The sequence below is a fragment of the Adiantum capillus-veneris genome, chromosome 16, assembly GCF_014529385.1.
Source record: "Adiantum capillus-veneris isolate H3 chromosome 16, ASM1452938v2, whole genome shotgun sequence".
Classification (NCBI taxonomy): domain Eukaryota; kingdom Viridiplantae; phylum Streptophyta; class Polypodiopsida; order Polypodiales; family Pteridaceae; genus Adiantum; species Adiantum capillus-veneris.
In genome coordinates, this window is record NC_140946.1 from 108361162 (window position 1) to 108379884 (window position 18723).

Genomic DNA, 18723 nt, shown 5'->3' on the forward strand with positions numbered 1-18723 from the left:
AGTGCGACGTCATCACCTCCACGCAATTTTTTATCCTTGTCCCCCTTAGGCCCCATCGAACAGGGTCCCATAAGTTGGTAGGAATTGAACTTTTAAAAATAGGCCACTCGATAAGACTTGAAAGTCGGTGAAACTTCCTATACATCTTTCCCTAGGGATTTAACCCCTCTTTGTCGAGAGTCCGTCCTTAAGGTTATGCCACTTTATCACTTTGTGAATTTTGAGAGAATTGTAATCGCCCTCGATTACGCCTGCAAAAACAAACATGGGACAAAAACTAGTTCAGTAGACACTGACTCTAAGTACCGACGCACTAGACGACACATATCCAATACTTACACGAAGACGACAATCACTGAACATTCACATCACTATCACCGTCGGATCTTAGATGAGAATCATGATCAGTGTAACGTATTTAGCAATCACATCCAGACAACACCCCTCAGGTGAACAAGACCAAAATGCTGCAGTCATTTCGTCTTTCAAACATGCACTCAATCACGACGCACTTGAGAGAGCACATATGACAAATTCATTTTAGAATTCCCATTTCAAAGTACATTATTTATAAAGTCATACAACAGAACATTGTCAGCCCCTCAGTATCCCTAAAGTCACAAAAGAAATCAGTGATTGTATTCCATCTGGGTAATCTGTGACAAAGGAGCAGAGTAACTCCCCTCTTGTGCAGTCCGCACTGCACCAGATTCAGCCGGTTGATCATCAGTCCGCACCGCACTAGATTCAACTTGTTGATCATCGGACTCTTGGAATAGTCGGTGCTAGATCAAAAGCTTCAAGGTAAAGCTCTAAAACCCAAGGAGCGTCTGCTAGGTCCTCCTCCTCCATCCATTTCGCATCCAAGGCGGATAATTTCTAAACTTGACTAAATACAAGCATATCAGCTTACCTTTCACTTTCCTTTCCTTGTGAGCCAAGATCTGTTCTGGAATGGAAACTCCTCTGTCTCTTCCACCTAAAGTTGCTCCTCTAGCTCCCTGTCCACTCGCACCTCACCTTTAAAAGGTCTCAATAGACTCACATGAAAGGCATTGTGTATCTTCCAAGTATCTAGTAACCTCAGCTTGAAGGATACATCATTTATCTTCTCAAGGGCCATAGTATCGCATACTCAGCTTCGGAAAAAGTCACTCCTTACTCGTTCGTTTTCGTAGGCGTGCCTTCTCAAACCGTAAAAGCACCCAATCATCCTCCTTTAGCTACAAGCCATGTTGATGCTTGTCCATTGCCTCCTTATGCCGTGCTTGAGACTTCTCGAGAGCCTTGCGCACCTCAGCAAAAGCAGTGTCCAGATCCTGATCCTTGGTGTTTAGAATAGGTGGAACTTTCTTAGCAGGTTGCAAAAAGTCTTGTCATTCCTTCTCGAGGTCGGACAAATTTGACATTTTCTTGTCATCTATCTCATGTAAGAAGATCGAGTAAACAAACAGATTCGATTTCATTAATTTGGAAATGGCCAAAGACGATACAAGTGGGACGGACTTGCCATTTAATTTACATCAAGAACTCTATCTCTATCCTTTTCATTCTTCAAAGTTGCTTTTCTCGCCCTGTAGTCGACCACCAGATGTTGTACGATGATTCAAATACTTTCTATTGTTCTTATGGAATCAAGGGATTCCCAAAAGGACGTCACACCCCTCCAAGGGCATGATGTAAAAAAGTCCTCGTGCCCGAAATACCCGACAATGCAACCGAAGTTTGCCTATGACAGGTGTAATGGCAACATCCTGGCTTGGTGCCGCTAGAACTACCTCAACCGGTGGTCCCATTCCATCTGGCATAATTCCAAGTCGAGCAACCAATTCAGTCGAAATGAAGTTTGTTGGCTCCTTCGTCGAAGGAGATGAGGGCGTCTTCTTGATCTCGTACTTTGCCCCACGCTCTGCAAAGCTCCGTACTTTCATCCATTTGTTAAGGGTCGGCGGTCCCCACAAAATTTGCTACCAATCTTGCTTTTGTCTTTCCTTTCTTTGTTCGCTCCTCCGCTGCTTTGGAACTCTCTGGCTTGTCCTCTGATTGTTCTTTAGGTGGGGCACCTAGCAAATATATGCCCTTGTTCCCCACAACCGTAACATTACCCTCTTTGAATTATTCAGCGCGTTGCTCCACTGACAATCGAGGGCTTGAAGGCTTCTTTTTCTGTTGCTTTCCCTTCCTTTTGTTATTGTTGTTTTGTTCTCGTCCGGTCCGAACTGTGAACAACTTGTCGATAGGTACATAAGAGTGCCCCCATGCATTGCAAACCCTTGCTTTGCGTGTCCCATTAGTCATTGCATGGACTCGGAATTCTGCAACAGACAATAATCCCGTATCTTTTTAGGTAGACCACAACAAAATCGCTCAATCTGTTGCTTGAAGGTGATTTTCTTGAAATAAGAGGCCGGAAGAAAAGTGTCCCAAAATCTCTGACAGTAAGTGTCTAATGTATCTTCCTTGGTCATCCTCAGATGATTCCAAGTTGTGATCACATCGTGTTTGTTTTCCTGAGTGAGCCATGAAGAAGTAAAAACTCACTTGAACTGAAGCCACTTTGTTAGTGCCTCCCTCCGTTGGAGCAAGGTAGACCACCAGGCTCTGTAAATGTACTTCCTCTTGGTTGAAAACATAGGCTCAAATTTGAACTATCTGAGGAGGAAGAATCCTCATCCGAACCATCAGAGTACTTCCGAGATCTTCTTGTCAAGGTCAACGATGCGGAAGCGTAGAGACCAAGGAGAGTGAGCACGCGAGAGAGAGAGAGAGAGAGAGAGAGAGAGAGAGAGAGAGAGAAAGAAAGATTTTTTACGTCTATGTCGGGCCAAAATCGGCCTATGAGACAAATAAAATATACATGGTGTGTATGTCATCCGTCTATCGAAAAGACAAACGAAATAAAACTACAAAACTGAACTAAACTGAAAATAAGTAGTGATGTGTTGAAGATGGTGATGGTGATATATCCAGGGGATATCTGAGGAGGGATGGAGCTCTATCTCTAAGGGTATATGCATGTCTATGTGCTCAAGGTAGTACAATCATGAGAGTGCATCAAGCTATCTAGCTCCATCCTGTACTAATGGGGGGTTGTAATATGTGGTACATGGGCAGGTCTGGTGCCAGGGCTGCCCGGATGAAAGCTGCAGGGTTGCCCTCATCTGAGCCACTTGCTCCTCAGTGGCACGTCGCTCTCGGGCCCAAATCTCCTCAATCTTTCGATGGTGGAGGCTCGCACCCCTGTAGCCACTGACTGGTGGTCGCCATCTGGCTCGGCTCGCCTCGGCCTGTGGGAGTGTCACTCCCCTCTAAGTCTCAGATGAGGGGTGGACTGGAACCCTCTGAAAGAAGCCTGTGAGCTGCAACTGTCTCTCCTCTGTCTGTGTAGCTGTGTGTGTCTGTAGTAGTATGTCTCGGTTGCTCTGTATATCTAGTAAGAAACTCCCTAGCTGTCTCTGATCTCGGGAATCCATGATCTCTCGGAGAGTGGGCTGCCCTCTGAATAAGGCCTCATACCTGCCTCTGATCTCAGTATATGCGCTGCATCGACACACAAAATGCTCCTCGCTCTCCACCACCTCTGTGCATGCTCTGCAAACTCGCTCCTCTCTGGGGACACCAGTATGTCTCCCGATCTCAATCTCTAACCTGTGTGATGCCACTCTCAACTAACCAATCGCCACCCGTGAGCTATGTGGCATGTATGTGTCCATGTAGCGTGATCTTCGTATGAACCCATCAAGTAGTATGGTAAGGAACTGGTCTCTGTAGTCGGACATCTTCGTCCCCACGCCCAGTGACTCCCAAACTCTCCTGATATATAGCTGCCAAAGGTCCTCTCTCAACACCAGGTTTCTCTCGCTGCGAGAGAGGTGAACATAGGGTGAGTCAGGGTCGTACTGGAAGGGTGGTAGACTCTCCATATCAAGAACGTGTGCCTCAAACCATGCTCTGACCTGTGAGTACCATGCTCTCTCATGCCCACTCTCTAATAGCTGTATAGCTACCTCAAAAGCCCTGCGAGTAAGTCTGTTGGGAGGTATCTCTCTCATCCTCTGGATGAAACAGACTGTCTGGAATAGTGTCTCTACTACCATCGGTGGTGTGGCGAGCTCTGCTCTGATAATGTCATGTGGCACTGTGTGCTTGCTACGGAGCAAGCGTGAAATCATACATATCTGTGGCCTCTCAATCTGTGCCCACTGGTCATCTGTCAATCCTGGTGCCCATACTGCTGTTGAGTACATCAAGGCCAGGGTGACTAAGGTGTCGAAAAGCCTCCCCTTCGTGCGGGGCTCCTGAAAGTGTGCCTGGTGGCATCTCCACTCTAGCATGGCCAGGGCTGCATACCCTCGAGTGAGCCTGTCAGTAGCTCCCTGCCTCATAGTGAATGGTCCTGGTGGGCTGGTGAATGTGACTCCCAGGTAGATATATGAGGTGACCACATCAACCGGTCCTCCTGCTGTGAAGCTGGCAGCGCTCCTCACTGCACTCGATGTGTGAAAGATCATAACCTTGGTTTTGCCAGGGTTCATAGTCAACCCCCTGTGTGTGCAAAAATCATCCAAGGCCCCAAGATGGTGCTGCAAGCCCTCGGGTGACTCTGAAATCAACACAATATCATCAGCATATAGCATGATGTGTACTGGAGTACCTGCCAAGTCGCTCCCCTCCCCTCCTGCTCGCAGTATGTAGTAGGAAATCTCGTCAATATAGAGCCCAAATAGTGTCGGGGAGAGTGGGCATCCTTGCTTAACACCAATGGTGCTAGCAATGGTCTCTAATGAACCTCCTGGGCATCGAGCGCGACCAGTCACCCGCTCATAGAGAGCGTATATGGCCCAAATCATCTCTACTGGTATCCTGAGACTCTGGAGGCGTTGGAAGAGCCTCTCGCGTGGAATTGTATCAAAGGCCTTGCGGAGATCCACAAAGCAGCAATAAAGTCTCTTCTTCCGCGCCTTTGCCCCATCAATGAGGCAGCGTAGGACGAAGATGTGGTCGATGGTGGAGAAAGCTCGTCGGAAACCTGCCTGGCCTGGTTCTCGTAGACCCTCGGTCTCTGTATATGAGCTCAACTCTGCCTCAAGTACTACGCCATACAGCTTGGCCATCGTGTGGCCAATCATGATGGTCCTGTAGTTTGTTGGGTCCAGGGTGTCGCCAGATTTGTGGATAGGCACTATGGTGTGCTGTGTCCACTCCTCTGGGAAGCCCTCCCCTATAGACCGGTTGAAGACATGTGCAATCAACGGGGCGATAGTGGATGCCGTGTATATGACGTGCTCACTCTGTAATCCAGTATGGTCGGCTGATCGTCTGTGCTGCATGCGGTGAATGGCTCTCTCTACCATGACTGCTGTGAAAGAGGAGCGTGTGGGTCGAGGCTCCCGAGTGGCTATGGGATGGGAGGCTGTCTAGGCACCTCATATAGTCTCTCTGCATAATCATGCCATATCTGTGGCTATGGGATGGGAGGCTGTCTAGGCACCTCATATAGTCTCTCTGCATAATCATGCCATATCTATGGATCCTCAATAGGTGTAGTCGGACGTGGCTCACGGAGGGTGTGCCATGCCGTCGCACTATCCATGCTCATGAATAGGCGATATAGCTCAAGCTCCTGTGCCTCCTCAAATGCTCGCCGCTTTCGGCATGTCGGTGTCTTCATCTGCTGCTTGGCCTCTCTCTGTGTGATCTCTCCCAGGGCCCGTCGTGCGCGGAGGCGTCGGTATAGCTCTCTGCACTCATCATCATACCATCGGTTCTGGGGCATAGTCCCAAGAGGGGGGGTGCGTCCTGTGTGGGTGGTGCGTAGAAAAGAGCTAATGGCTGAAGTGTGGAGGACGGAGGAGATATGTGATGTGAGAACTGAGAGTGGTCTGGATGGGTGTAAGAGGCATAGCCCGTGCTCGACCTCGGCTGAGTAAAGAGGGGCTAGTTCATGTGTGAAGTGGATGATGGTATGTGGAGTGCGTGCTGTAGAGCTATGTGGAATGGTGTCTCCAGTGATGGAAAGAGAAAGGTATGTGTGGTCGGCTCCAATGGGTATGGGTGGGTGGCCTCCCTAGATCCCAGAATGTAGTCGATTGTACTCCCCCTCCCTGTGCAACTCCATGCGGCATACAAGTCAAGCTCCCTGAAGTGGACCACTGGGCTATCCCATTATAAATAACAAGACGGTGATGGGAGCCAAGTCGAAGTAGATGTCGCCCGTAGGCCGTGACTGGAGCCGTGTCTACTGAATCTCTCACCGAAGCCTCCTCGTGTAGAGTGTGTAGTAACTCTGGGTCCTCGTGGTCATATGCCTCACACTGCTCACTGCGGGTACGAGCATTGAAGTCCCCCATAAGGAGAACTTCACCAAGTGTGAAGTACTCCATAATCTCCTCCGAAAGGCATGCATAAGGTGAGGCCTCTGTCGGTGATGACTCTTGCTCTGTAGAGGCGAATCTGGAACCTGTGGGAGCAAAGTAGCACAGGGCAATGTAGATGGTCCTGTCTCGTGAGAGCTCAAAGCGAATCCACATGTAGCGGGCCTGTGGGTCCTGGGCAACAATCAGTAATCTGTTGTGAAGAGCCTATCTGAAGAGTATGGCCACTCCTCCTGAGCCACGGGATGTGTGCTGGCGTGTACATCCTCGATGTAAAGACTCCCATTGAAAACGATGTATCCGTGGTAATCCTCTCTCTGGGCTCTCGTGTGTGTCTATAAGTAGAATGATATCCCGGCCTCTCATCACCTCCTCAAGTCTCTCTGGGTGTGTCCATAGATCTCCGTTGCAGTTCCAAACTGCAAGGTGGATCTCTTCCCAAGTCCCCTAGGCCGTGAATCCCAATGCAATGGTCTTGCCATCAATGATGACCCGACCATCTCGGTAGGAGGCCCGCTTTCCCTCTTTGCGGGCTTGATGCACCCGAGGCATGCATGCTCGCTGGTGTGCTACTTGCATCTTTGTGAGGTCGTCATCAAGGTAGATGTGTGGACCTTCAAGCCCTCTCAAGATCACCCTCTTGCGGAGGAAGGTGGAGCGTAACTCATCATTGGGGAATTGGAGGATGAGAGCTCTCTCTTTGTTGGGGTCCTTGCCGGCTCTCCATGCTTTGGTGAAGGGAGGTGATTCTTCTTCCTTGTACCCAAGCTTGTTACATAGCCCCCTCCCGTCCCTCTCAGGGGTAGATCCCTCCTTCTCAGCTATGCCGGTTACTCGTACATTGAGGCGTCAACTTGCCTCATCTTCTCTTCCTCAAGGGTGGTGTGTACGATGAGGACCTCCTCCTTTTGTGCGTCCTCCCGTGCTTCCTTCTTGATGTTCTTCTTGACAACTTCCACCCATCTTTTGTCTTCCATGCTTGCGGTCAAGGCCTTGGTGAGCTCTTCTTTGAGAGCTTCTTTGGTGGTGTTGTCAATCTCGCCTTCTTCGGATGAAAGCGATGCCACCGATGCTTTGAGAATGGCAATTTGTTCCTTCATGTCTTCTCTTTCTTTCTTCCACTCCTCTTGTGCTTCTTTCCACTCTCCTTTCTCCTTCTCGTGCTTCATCTCCCATTCTTCTTTCTCCTTCATCCATGTCTCCCGTTCTTTGTTGAGTGCTTCCGTCTCCTTCTCAAGTTTGGATAGTCTGGTGATGTACCATTGATGGTGGAGTCCATCATCTTCTTGTTGTCTTTGATGGCGATGTTGAGCTTATCTTCCACTTTGGTCAAATCTTCCTTCTTGGCCATGTTGCGTCTTCTTGCTGTGTCCACCCTCGGTTGAGTCCTTTCGCTCAAGAGGTGATCATGAGTGGGAATGGAAAAGGGGAATGGCGAAGGGGAAAAGGCAATGGCAATGCAGCAATGGCAGTGCAGCAAGGAGAGGCAATTCAGCAGCAGCAACAGGCAGGTACTGGGGGTGCTGTGCAGGTGGGGTGTGCGCGCGCGAGAGAGAGAGAGAGAGAGAGAGAGAGAGAGAGAGACTCCTGAACAAATCAACCTTGGCAATGAATAATTGAATGTGTATACACTGGAGGCAAGGGGTTGCTTATGTAGCAACCTCAGTAAATTGCCCTACCCAGACTTTGACAAATAAGTAAAATAAATACCTAAAAGCCAAAATAAATAATGGGACCACATTGGGCACTTCACTTGAGATGCAAAAATAACACCCTCTCTGCAGCTCATAGTGGACATCAATAGTGAGACCAAGTCGATGAAGAAGCTACCATGGACACCCCAATAGAAGGCCTTGGACTACTGGACACACCTCGGTTTTGCTACCCTCAACTTTGTACCTTAGAAGAATGCCATTTTGAGCATCAGTTGCCTTTTTAGAAAATATGAACTATAGACCACAATATGTCCAAGAATCCCCATTCGTGAACTGTGAATGTGAACACATCGCGTCCAACATATAATACTCCAAGATGATGAACAGTGGAACACATCCTATCCATGATCCAACCAACAACAATGGATTGGTGCACTCATCCATAGTGTTTGATACGTCTAATTGGTTCCCTGCTACATGCATGTGTCTTGAACTCCGACCCACAAGTTTAAACACCGATAGCTTGAACTCCAACACAAGGGTCCAAATTAATTATAGGGAGTGCTCCTTGCCCCTCTCTGCCACTCACAAGCCTCTCTCTAGCTGAAGTTGGTGGCGCACCAATCTCCATGTGACTAGAAGGCCGAAGTCCATGCAAGTGTAGTCACCACCACACCAACAACCTCTTTGTCATCCTTCCCTAAGTCACTATCACTGCTTTCCTCCTAATGCTTGCTTTTACCTTTGTCCTTTGTAGAACCTCTGTCTTTGCTTTTGCATCTGCAATCATTCGCCAAATGACCACGCTTTCCACAATTGTAACAATGGTTCTTGGTCCTCTTTCTGGAATCCGAAGCAGCAAGTGCTTCCCCACCTATCTCAGAAATCTAAATTTTGCCTTGAGTCATCAACACGGCTTCCTAGAGATCATCAAAATTCCAACTTTTCCTTTGTGACTTGTAGCCGAAGTGTCCTAGACACCGTTTCATCGCAACTTTGTACGAACCAAAGCAGCTAACTGAGTACTCATCAGTGCACTTTTCATAGCCGATAGTTGATCATGAATAACTTTAGTCTTCATAAGAAATGATTGCATGGAACTTCCTTGTCACAAACTGCTGACGTGTCAAGCCACTAAAGAACGGAGCCAACCTACAGATCCTAGACAAGAGGCCTATTCCCTAAGTGAAGAAACAGAAGCATAGAAGGTTTACCAACTTATAAAGACTTTCCGTGTGGCCTATTTCTAAAGGGGAGTTCCCACCAACTTATGGGACCCCGTCCGATGGGGCCCTGCCACAAACTGGTGACGTAGCTAGGCCCCGGATACACACTTGCTCAGTCCCAACTTATGCGCCAAACAGGCTGGCTGACACGTGGCAAGCCATACGGATCGCCGAAAAATGCTCCGGAATTTGCACCGCATATCACGCTGATGACGAGGCAGTCCGTACAACGTTGTACGGATTTTCGCAAATTACACTGGCTGATTTATTAGCAGCTTTTGGGGCTTAATGCTTTTGAGTGAGAAGCTTTTCAAATAGAGGGGACTCTGCTTTTGGGCATCCCTTGTACCAATAAATAAGTGGGCTAGGCCTCACTTCTCAAGGCATCTGGACGTAGAGTCTGAGAGTGAGCGTCTGCCTACTCTCTTATACTTTGAACATAGATGAATATAAAAAGAAATACCGAAAGGGGCGCCAGTCTTTGGGTCCAATACCTCTAGGCACGGAACTACGCCGAGCCGTGTCGTCTTTGTGAACTATTTTGAATTGAATCTCTATTGTGTCGTGGTAAAATCTTAACTTGGGGTGTCCAAGTTTGTTACAATGGTATCAGAGCGCGGCCCTTATGGATTCCAACAAGAATCAGTCGACTTCTTCTGCATCTGCTAATGCGGGAGAAGATCACGAAGAAGATTTTGATGAACAAACAGAGGAAGAGAACGGGCCACCTCGGCCTACTCAGTTCAAGATTGAAGAGATGGAGCGTCGACAGCTGGTTGACGAGGCAACAAAGCAGATAATTAAAATTGCTAAGAATCCGAAATTTGCAAAATTTTTGTCTCAGCAATCCATCGCAGAAGTGCACACCCAATGGCAGAAAGCCAGAGAACCACCCATCAAACTGGAAATCAAGAAACCTCCTTCTCCAAGGATGTTTACTGAGCAAGAATTACAAGAGGTGGTTCAGACACAAATCAGCCGGCTTTTGGACGCAAACAACAAATCCAAAAAACAAGAGAAAAAGCACAAGAAGGGGACTGACTTCCCGAGTTATTTGGGTGGTCAACAATCTTCTTTTGCATTGGCAAGAAGCTTGTACGATTTAAGGACTACCCAGTTCTTCTTCTGACAGTTCTTCTAGCTCTTCTGACTCGAGCGAGGAAGACAGAAAAGGTAAAAAGCGAAGCAAAAAGCAAAGCTTCAGAAAGGGAAAGAAAAAGACAAAGAATCCCAGATTTCGCCCCATCTCTGACAGTTCTTGTAACAGACTTGGACATTCCAAGTCAAGAATCAACCGCGACAGCACCAAATAACCCCTTCAAAACAATTCACAGATCAAAATAGATTTGCACTGGCCCGGCGGAGTTCCGTGCCTAGAGATATTCGCCCCAAAGACTGGCGCCCCTTTCGGTATTTCTTTTTATATTAATCAATCATCAAAGTACAAAAGAGCGGTTAGGGTTTCACTCTCAGACTCTGCGTCCAGATGCCCTGAGAAGTGAGGCCCTCACCACTAATTTAAAGGTTACAAGGGATGCCCAAAAGCAAAGCCCCAAAAGCTTCAAATCAAAAGCAATTGCTCTCTCTCTCACAGAGAGTCAAAACATGAAAGCATAAGCATTCTCTCTCTCTTTCTCATTTAAGTAGAGAAAAAGCGAAATATGCGTCGCTCATCATTTTCATTAAAAAAATTTATAAAAAAAAAAAATTTCAGCCTCCGCTATTTCCGGAAATTAGGGTTTTTGACAGAAATTAGCGTTTGCAAGAATTTTAGGGTTTCTGCCAGAAATTAGGATTTCTGTTGTCCGCCACGTCATCACTTTGTGACATACCCCCCTCTTGAAAGCATTGTAATCGACCGCGATTACCCCTACAAAACCGACAAAAGCCATAAACCGTCTTAGCAGACACTGACTGTTAGTACCTACGTACTAGGAACACACATCTAGCACATGTACAAAATTGACAATCACATCACACGACATCACAGGACATCACCAGACATCACAGGACATCACATGACATTCAACATTCATTCGGATCTTAGACCATGATTTATCGGCAAGGTAGCTAGCAATCACATCTAGGTCCAATCGGGACCTCAACGATGTCCGATTGACTAACCCCTATTGCAACCATGTCTATTCGAGATCAATCAGACCAAAATGCTGCAGTCATTTCGGCTATCAGTTCCTGCACTCACAAGAAGTCAAGAACAAATCAGTATCATAATCAGGAATTCCATTTCATAAAGTCATCCAGCAGAATACTGTCAGCTCTCAGTATCCATGAAGCTCAAAGAGACATCAGTGACTTTAGTATCAAAATCGAGGCATCTGTTGACAAAGAAGTGGAGTGACTTCCCTCTTGTGCATCCCACTGCACCAGATCTCTGGCCAAGCTGAATTCTGGGTTCTGCTTGGAGTAGACTATGCTAAACCAAAACATCGAGGTAAAGTTTCACAATCCGAGGAGTATCTGCTAGGTCCTCCTCCTCCATCCACTTCGCATCAAATGCAGGAAAGTTCTTGAACTTAACCAAGAACCGCCTTCGGACTTTACCTTTCTTCGTATCATTATGTGCCAAAATCTGTTCAGGAACAAGGATCTCCTCGTTTTCTTCCACTTTGGGTTGCTCATCAAGCTCCCCATCATCAGGCACATCACCCTTAACAGGTTTCAAGAGACAATCATGCAATGCATTGTGAATCCTCCAAGTATCTAGCAGTTTCAATCGGAAGGAGACGTCATTTATCTTGTCAGTAATCTGGAAAGGTCCGTAGTATCACATACTAAGCTTTGGAAAAAGCCTCTCCTTTCCCTTTTTCTTTCTTAGGAGTCCCTTCTCAAAAGTAAGAGCACCCAATCATCCACCTTCAGTTTCCAATCGCGACGATGGCGATCCGCTGCCTTTTTCTGTCGTTCTTGAGACTCCTGCAAAGTCTCGCGAACCTTGGCAAAAGCCGTATCCAAATCTCGCAAATATTCATCCGCTTCAAACTTCTAATCTTTCGTGCTCAGGAAGGATGGAACCTTCGCAGCAGTTTCAACAATCTCACATGGCGTCTTCCCCGTCGAAGAGTGTATCGTGTTATTGTAGGCAAATTCCACCAAAGGTAAGTTCTTTTCCCATTGAGTCTTCTGATGCGAGATACAAGACTTCAATAAATCTAAAATCACTGAATTGGCAATCTCAGATTGCCCGTCGGTCTGCAAGTGGAACGATGACGAGAACTGCAACCGCGTGCCAATGTTCTCCCAAATTGCCTTCCAAAACAAACTCATAAATCTGGGGTCTCTGTCGGAGACAATCGTCTCATATGTGCCATGTAATCAGAAAATCATCGTGATCATTCTGTATTCTCGAGAGATTAAAAAAAAATGAAATCCATTTCAATATTTTCCCAGGGGCGGGTGGGTATGGGTAAAGGCTGTAACAATCCCTGTGCCTTATGCCTGTCAAACTTGACCTTCTGGCATACCAAGCGACTGCGCACAAACTCTTCCACATCCTTCTTCAGTCTCCGCCAAAAGAAATCTCTCTCTACCCCTTTCATGGTGGTAGCAATGCCGCAGTGACCCGTAAAAGGTGGACAGTGGCATTCAATCATAACCTTTTCCCTCAATGGCTGTGTAACGCACAACATAGTCTTTTTCATCAAGTAGCCTTCCCGAAGGGAGTATCCCGCTACTGTCTCCCCATCCCGTATCCATATGAAAATATCTGCAAAATCTGTATCTGTGGCACACTGATCGACCATATCCTCGAAGCTCCTATGATCTATCGCGGAAATAGCCAGAACCAACGGTTTTCGAGACAAAGCATCTGCCACCACATTCTTCTGTCCCTGCACATGGACAATCTGGAAGTGGAACTGTGACAAGATGTTCACCCACCGCATCTGCTTTTCCGAAAGTTGCTTCTGTGACAAGAAGTAGCGCAAACTCTGCTGGTCTGTAAAGACAATAAAATCCGCTCCGAGCAGGTAATGCCGCCACTGAGTAAGAGCATGGATAACCGCCAGAAGCTCTTTCTCATAAATATGTGTTGTCATCTCCGGCCTAGAGAACAAACGGCTCTTGTAAGCTATGACATGGCCTTCTTGCATCAAGACCGCACCCAGACTACGACCACAAGCATCACAATATACTTCAAATGACTTCTGCAAGTCCGACAAAGTCAAAATAGGTCCCGTAGTGAATTTCTCTTTCAATGTCCGAAAGGCAGTCACCTCTGTGGGTCCCCACGAAAAAGGTACTCCTTTCTGTGTCAAGGTATGCAAAGGGGAAGCAACCTCTGCAAACTTTCGTATGAACCGCCTGTAGTACGAACACAGTCCCGAGAAGCTTCTAACTTCATGGACATTCCTCAAATCGGGCCAATCACGGATAGTCTCTATCTTAGCCGGGTTCATTTGCACTCCTGCTGTTGACACAATGTGTCCCAAAAAATGTATCTCTGGTAGGAAAAATTCACTTTTCTTAGCATTAATCACTAATGTGTGATCTCGTAATGCCTGAAAGACTTGAAGCAGATGATCTCTGTGTTCTGCCTCATTCTTGGAGAAAACAATGATGTCGTCAAAGAAAGTGCCAACAAATAGCCTGTACTCTCGAAAAATCCTATCCATCATCCGGTTAAATGTCGCAGGAGTATTGGTTAAGCCAAAAGGCATCACCAAAAACTCAAATAACCCAAAAGTCGTCCGAAAAGCTGTCTTGTAGACATCTCCTGGCGCTATCCTGATCTGATGATATCCACTCTTCAAGTCAATCTGCTAAAGCACGAGGATCCCTGTAACCTGTCGAGTATATCATCGATCCTAGGAATCGGAAATCTGTTCTTGATGGTGATTTCGTTGAGAGTGCTATAATCGATGCACATTCTCCAAGATCCGTCTTTCTTCAAAACCAACAACACTGGAGAGCAATACGGTGAAGTACTAGGCTGGACAAGACCCTTTTCCAAGAGGTCTTTCACTGAGTTCATAATCTTTTCATTCTGTACTCGGCTCACACGATAAGGTGGCCGATTCGGTGGCGTGCTTCCAGATATCAGATCAATGGTATGATCTTCAGGCACTCTCAAAAGCAATCGGCATGAGTGTGGAGAAAAAAATCTTGGCGTTCTTTTCTTCAGGTCAAAACATATTCAACTTTTATCCATCGTTCAGTTCTCCCAAAAGAATGAGTAAGAAAACTGAAGTTCACCAAGTACAATCTCTAAGCCCTTCATTTATCAAAGTCGCTTTCTCTGCACGGTAGTCAACCACGGCGTAGTTCTTGTGGTACCAAGGGATCCGAGTAGAACGTCACTCGCGTGCCCTGAACACCCCTGTCATTGCAAACAAAGTTTGCCAATGCTCAGTGTAATGGCAACATCCCATCCGGGTGCCAGTCCAACTACCTCCGCCTGTGGCGTAAGACTATCGGGCGTAATTCCAAATCGAGCTACCAATTCCAAGTGAAAAGATGTTGGCCTTGGCTCCTTCAAAAGAGCTTCCTGATCCTTCACTTTGCCCCGAAAGCGGCAAAGTTTGTACTTTCATTCATTAGATTCGGTGCAGGTCCCACGCCATGTGGTACCAGTTCTGCTTTTCTATCTGCCTTTTCTGCCACATTCCTCAGCTGCTCGCGAACTCTCAGACTTGTCGTCGTCTTTATCATTCTGTTCTTTCTGTGCCTTATCAGGGCACTTTGCGGAAATATGTCCATGTTCCCCGCATCCAAAGCACTTCCCCTCTTTGATGAAGCGAGCTCTCTCCTCAGGAGTAAGCTTGGGTCGTGCATCCTTTTTTTTTCTCTGGGTTGCTCTTTTTCATTCTACTTTCATTCCCAGAAGTCTGTTCGGCTCGTTGTGTCATGGCCTCATCTGTGGGGTAGATCAGACTACCAGAGTGAATGGCAAAGCCCCGCTTCGCATGACTCATCAACTCCTAAACAGAAGCTGACTTCTGTTCCAAGCAGTGATTTCGGATCTTTGTAGGTAGACCCAAGGTAAACCGCTCAATCTGTTCTCTGAACGAGATCTTCTTGAATGAAGAGGCGGGTAGAAAAGAGCTCCAGAATCTTTCACAATAAGAATTCACTGTATCGCTCTTGGTCATCCGGAGACGGTTCCAAGCAACTCGTATATCTCGCTCAAACTCTTGAGTCAACCAAGAAGAAATAAAAAGCCTCTTGAATTTCAGCCATGTAACTGGCACAGTCTTGCTTAATAGAAGCGTGGACCACCAAGTACGAGCATTCCCCTTAAAGTAAGAGGCAGCTCTCCGAATCTTGGAGTGCTCTGAATAGCGTCCTCCCGCGAAAGCGATGTCAAACTGCTGTATAAAAGACAAAGCCTTCGAAGCATCTGAGTATCCTGAAAAGTATCAAACTTGATCGAGTGGCCACCTTCCTTAAACTCTCGGACTTTCTTGCTTTTATCTTCGAGAAAGTCATACTGGTTGGCTTTGTAAAAATTCTTCTTGTTTGCATAAAACTTTCCGTCATCGGAATCTGGTAGACGAGTCCTCAGTAGAACTGTCAGTCTTTGGGCGAGATTTAGCCTTCTTTGCCTTTCTCTTGCCCTTTCCAAAGCGTTGCTTCTTGCTTCGCTTTTTACCTTTTCTATCTTCTTCGCTCGAATCCGAGGAGCTAGAAGAACTGTCAGAAAAAGAAGAAGAAGAACTGGGTAGGTCTTCAAACTTGACGCGCTTCTTCAATTTCTTTGCCTTGTCAAATGTCGACCGACGACCCAAATATCCCGGGAAGTCAGTGCCTTTCTTCTACTTTTTGCCGTGCTTTTTGGCTTTCTTTTGCGTGTCAAAAAGCTGAGCAATCCGTGCATCAACCACGTTCTCCAGTTCCTTCTCCGTATATTTCTTGGAGGCAGAAGGTTTCTTGAGAGCGGGTTTCGGGAGTGGTGTTGTGGTTCTCTGCCACTCCGTCTGTACCTCTTCCAAAGAGATCTGGTTCATATATTTTGCCATCTTCGAGTCCTTGGCAAAATTGAGCATCATCTTTGTTGCATCGCCGATCAACTGGCGACGCTCTATCTCTCGCCGCTCCGCCTAAGTAGGCCAAGGCGGGCCATACTCTGCCTGAATCTTCGTTGTGATCCCAGCCCGCATCTCCAGATGCACAGGGAGTCGACTAATCATTGCCTGAAGCCATAGGTGCCGCGGAAAAAAAAAAATCGGGGATCGGATTTCCCGTAGAAGAGAAATCGGCCGTGCTTTGATACCACTGTAACAGACTTGGACACTCCAAGTCAAGAATCAACCGCGACAGCACCAAATAACCACTTCAAAACAATTCACAGATCACAATAGATTTGCACTGGCCCGGCGGAGTTCCGTGCCTAGAGATATTGGCCCCAAAGACTGGCGCCCCTTTCGGTATTTCGTTTTATATTAATCAATCATCAAAGTACAAAAGAGCGGTTAGGGTTTCACTCTCAAACTCTGCGTCCAGATGCCCTGAGAAGTGAGGCCCTCACCACTAATTTAAAGGTTACAAGGGAAGCCCAAAAGCAGAGCCCCAAAAGCTTCAAATCAAAAGCAATTGCTCTCTCTCTCTGACAAAGAGTCAAAACATGAAAGCAAAAGCATTCTCTCTCTCTTTCTCATTTAAGTAGAGAAAAAACGAAATTTGCGTCGCTCATCATTTTCCAAAAAAGAATTTTAAAAAAAATTCAGCCTCCGCGATTTCCGGAAATTAGGGTTTCTTACAGAAATTAGGGTTTGCAAGAATTTTAGGGTTTTTGGCAGAAATTAGGGTTTCTGTTGTCCGCCACGTCATCACTTTGTGACAGTTCTACAGAGGAGTCATCCTCAGTACAAATGCAAGCAAGTGAAAGAATTCAAAGAAGGTGGACAGTCGATTAAATTTGAATCCTTTTCTGGGTTCCGAGATGCTCCAAGGGCTTTGGCCTTCATTCAGCAGTTTGATATAGCTTTCTTTGGAGGGAATTACTCAGAGCACTCCAAGATTAGGAGGGCTACATCTTTCTTCAAGGGAAATGCTCGACATGGTGGTCCACTCTTCTTCTGATGAAGGAAGCTCCAGATAAATGGTTGAAATTCAAAAGGCTCTTTATTTCTTCTTGGCTGACTCAAGAGTACGAACGAGATATACGAACCGATTCGAATCATCTTCGAATGACCAAGGGAGATTCTTTGGACGCTTATTGCGAGAGATTTTGGAACTCTTTTCTACCAACCTCTTCATTTAAGGTCTCGTTTAAGGAATAGATTGAGCGGTTTTGTTGCGGACTTCCTACAGAGATCCGAGATTACTGCTTGGAACAAAAGTCAAATTCTATTCAAGAATTGATGGGTCATGCAAAACGGGATTTTGCGATACATTCACGAAATCTAACTTACCCCACTGATGAGATCTTGACTCAGAGAACCCAACAGACTTTTTTTTTTTTTTTCCGAGAAAAAGATCCTTCTATTAGTTAATGAAAGCTGCCCATAGGGCTACATCCACCTCTGCAAGAGAGGGCTACAACAAACATGATGGGAAGACTCTCCCAATGAAAAAACAGCATATATACAATGGGGCTAAATCAAGAGATGGGAGGAGGGAAAAGCCACACAGGTGGACAATAGTGCCATCTGAGCACCCCCTGGACCATGGAGTAAAACGGCCCAGGGCGCCAGAGACGAAGGAAAGCCTCGCGGCGCTCCCGCATGCGGTCGGAGCTGCCCTGTAGTCCCTCAAGCTGTCCTCTGAGAGTGTGGATCAGCTCTAGCCAAAAGTCACGAACAGTCTCCGCTGGTGGTACAGGGCGAGCCTCAAAGATGCGGAAACAACGGGCCCGCCAGATGAATCAGAGAGCTAGGCCGCTGATGAGCTCCCAACACTCCGCTCTCTCACTGCTCCACTCCTGTGGAGTAAGGTCTGTAGCAGGCTGGAGTGTAGGTCGACCCCCCTGTATCACTATCATCCTGCTGGTGGAAGATAGCTCAAACTGAAGTGCCGGGCCCGTGAGGGTGGACCAAGCCGCCGCCCCCCAAGTGTACTGTCGAGCCGTGAAGAGGGCAGGCATCAGCCGAAGAACTCGTAGCCACACCTGCTGGGCCGAGGGGCAGTCCCAAAGACAGTGTCGCTGACTCTCCACCAACTGGTCACAGGCTGTACATGCGGCCGAGAGACCACTATGTACAAGCCAGCTCCCTACTGCTGTGGCTCTGTGTGCAACCAACCACTGGAACAAGGTGACGCGCCTCGGCTGTCTGGAGTCCCACAACCTCTGCCAAAAAGCTGCCAAGAACTCAACTGTGAGACCCTCCTCCTGCCAATGACGTGCTGCAGCGGGGCGGGCCTCTCTCTGTGCTGCAAGTATATGACGTCCAAGCCGAACAGTGTACTGAAAGAAAGGGACTCCTGGGCGGTCTGCAGAAGAGAATGGGTCCCTCCATAGCCACTAACCAGGATACCACTGTACTCGTGCCAGTGGACAGCACTCCCAAGCCC

At 47.1% G+C, this 18723-nt stretch overlaps 1 protein-coding gene and 2 pseudogenes across 2 annotated transcripts in view; all 3 read right to left on the reverse strand.

The window, feature by feature from the left end:
• The window catches only part of LOC147439620 (B3 domain-containing protein Os07g0679700-like), a 138259-nt gene that overhangs the window by 94649 nt on the left and 24887 nt on the right, over positions 1-18723 (reverse strand). The window lies entirely within an intron of this gene.
• LOC147439622 (uncharacterized) lies at positions 3309-4557 on the reverse strand (annotated as a pseudogene).
• Positions 6822-7725, reverse strand: LOC147439623 (uncharacterized; annotated as a pseudogene).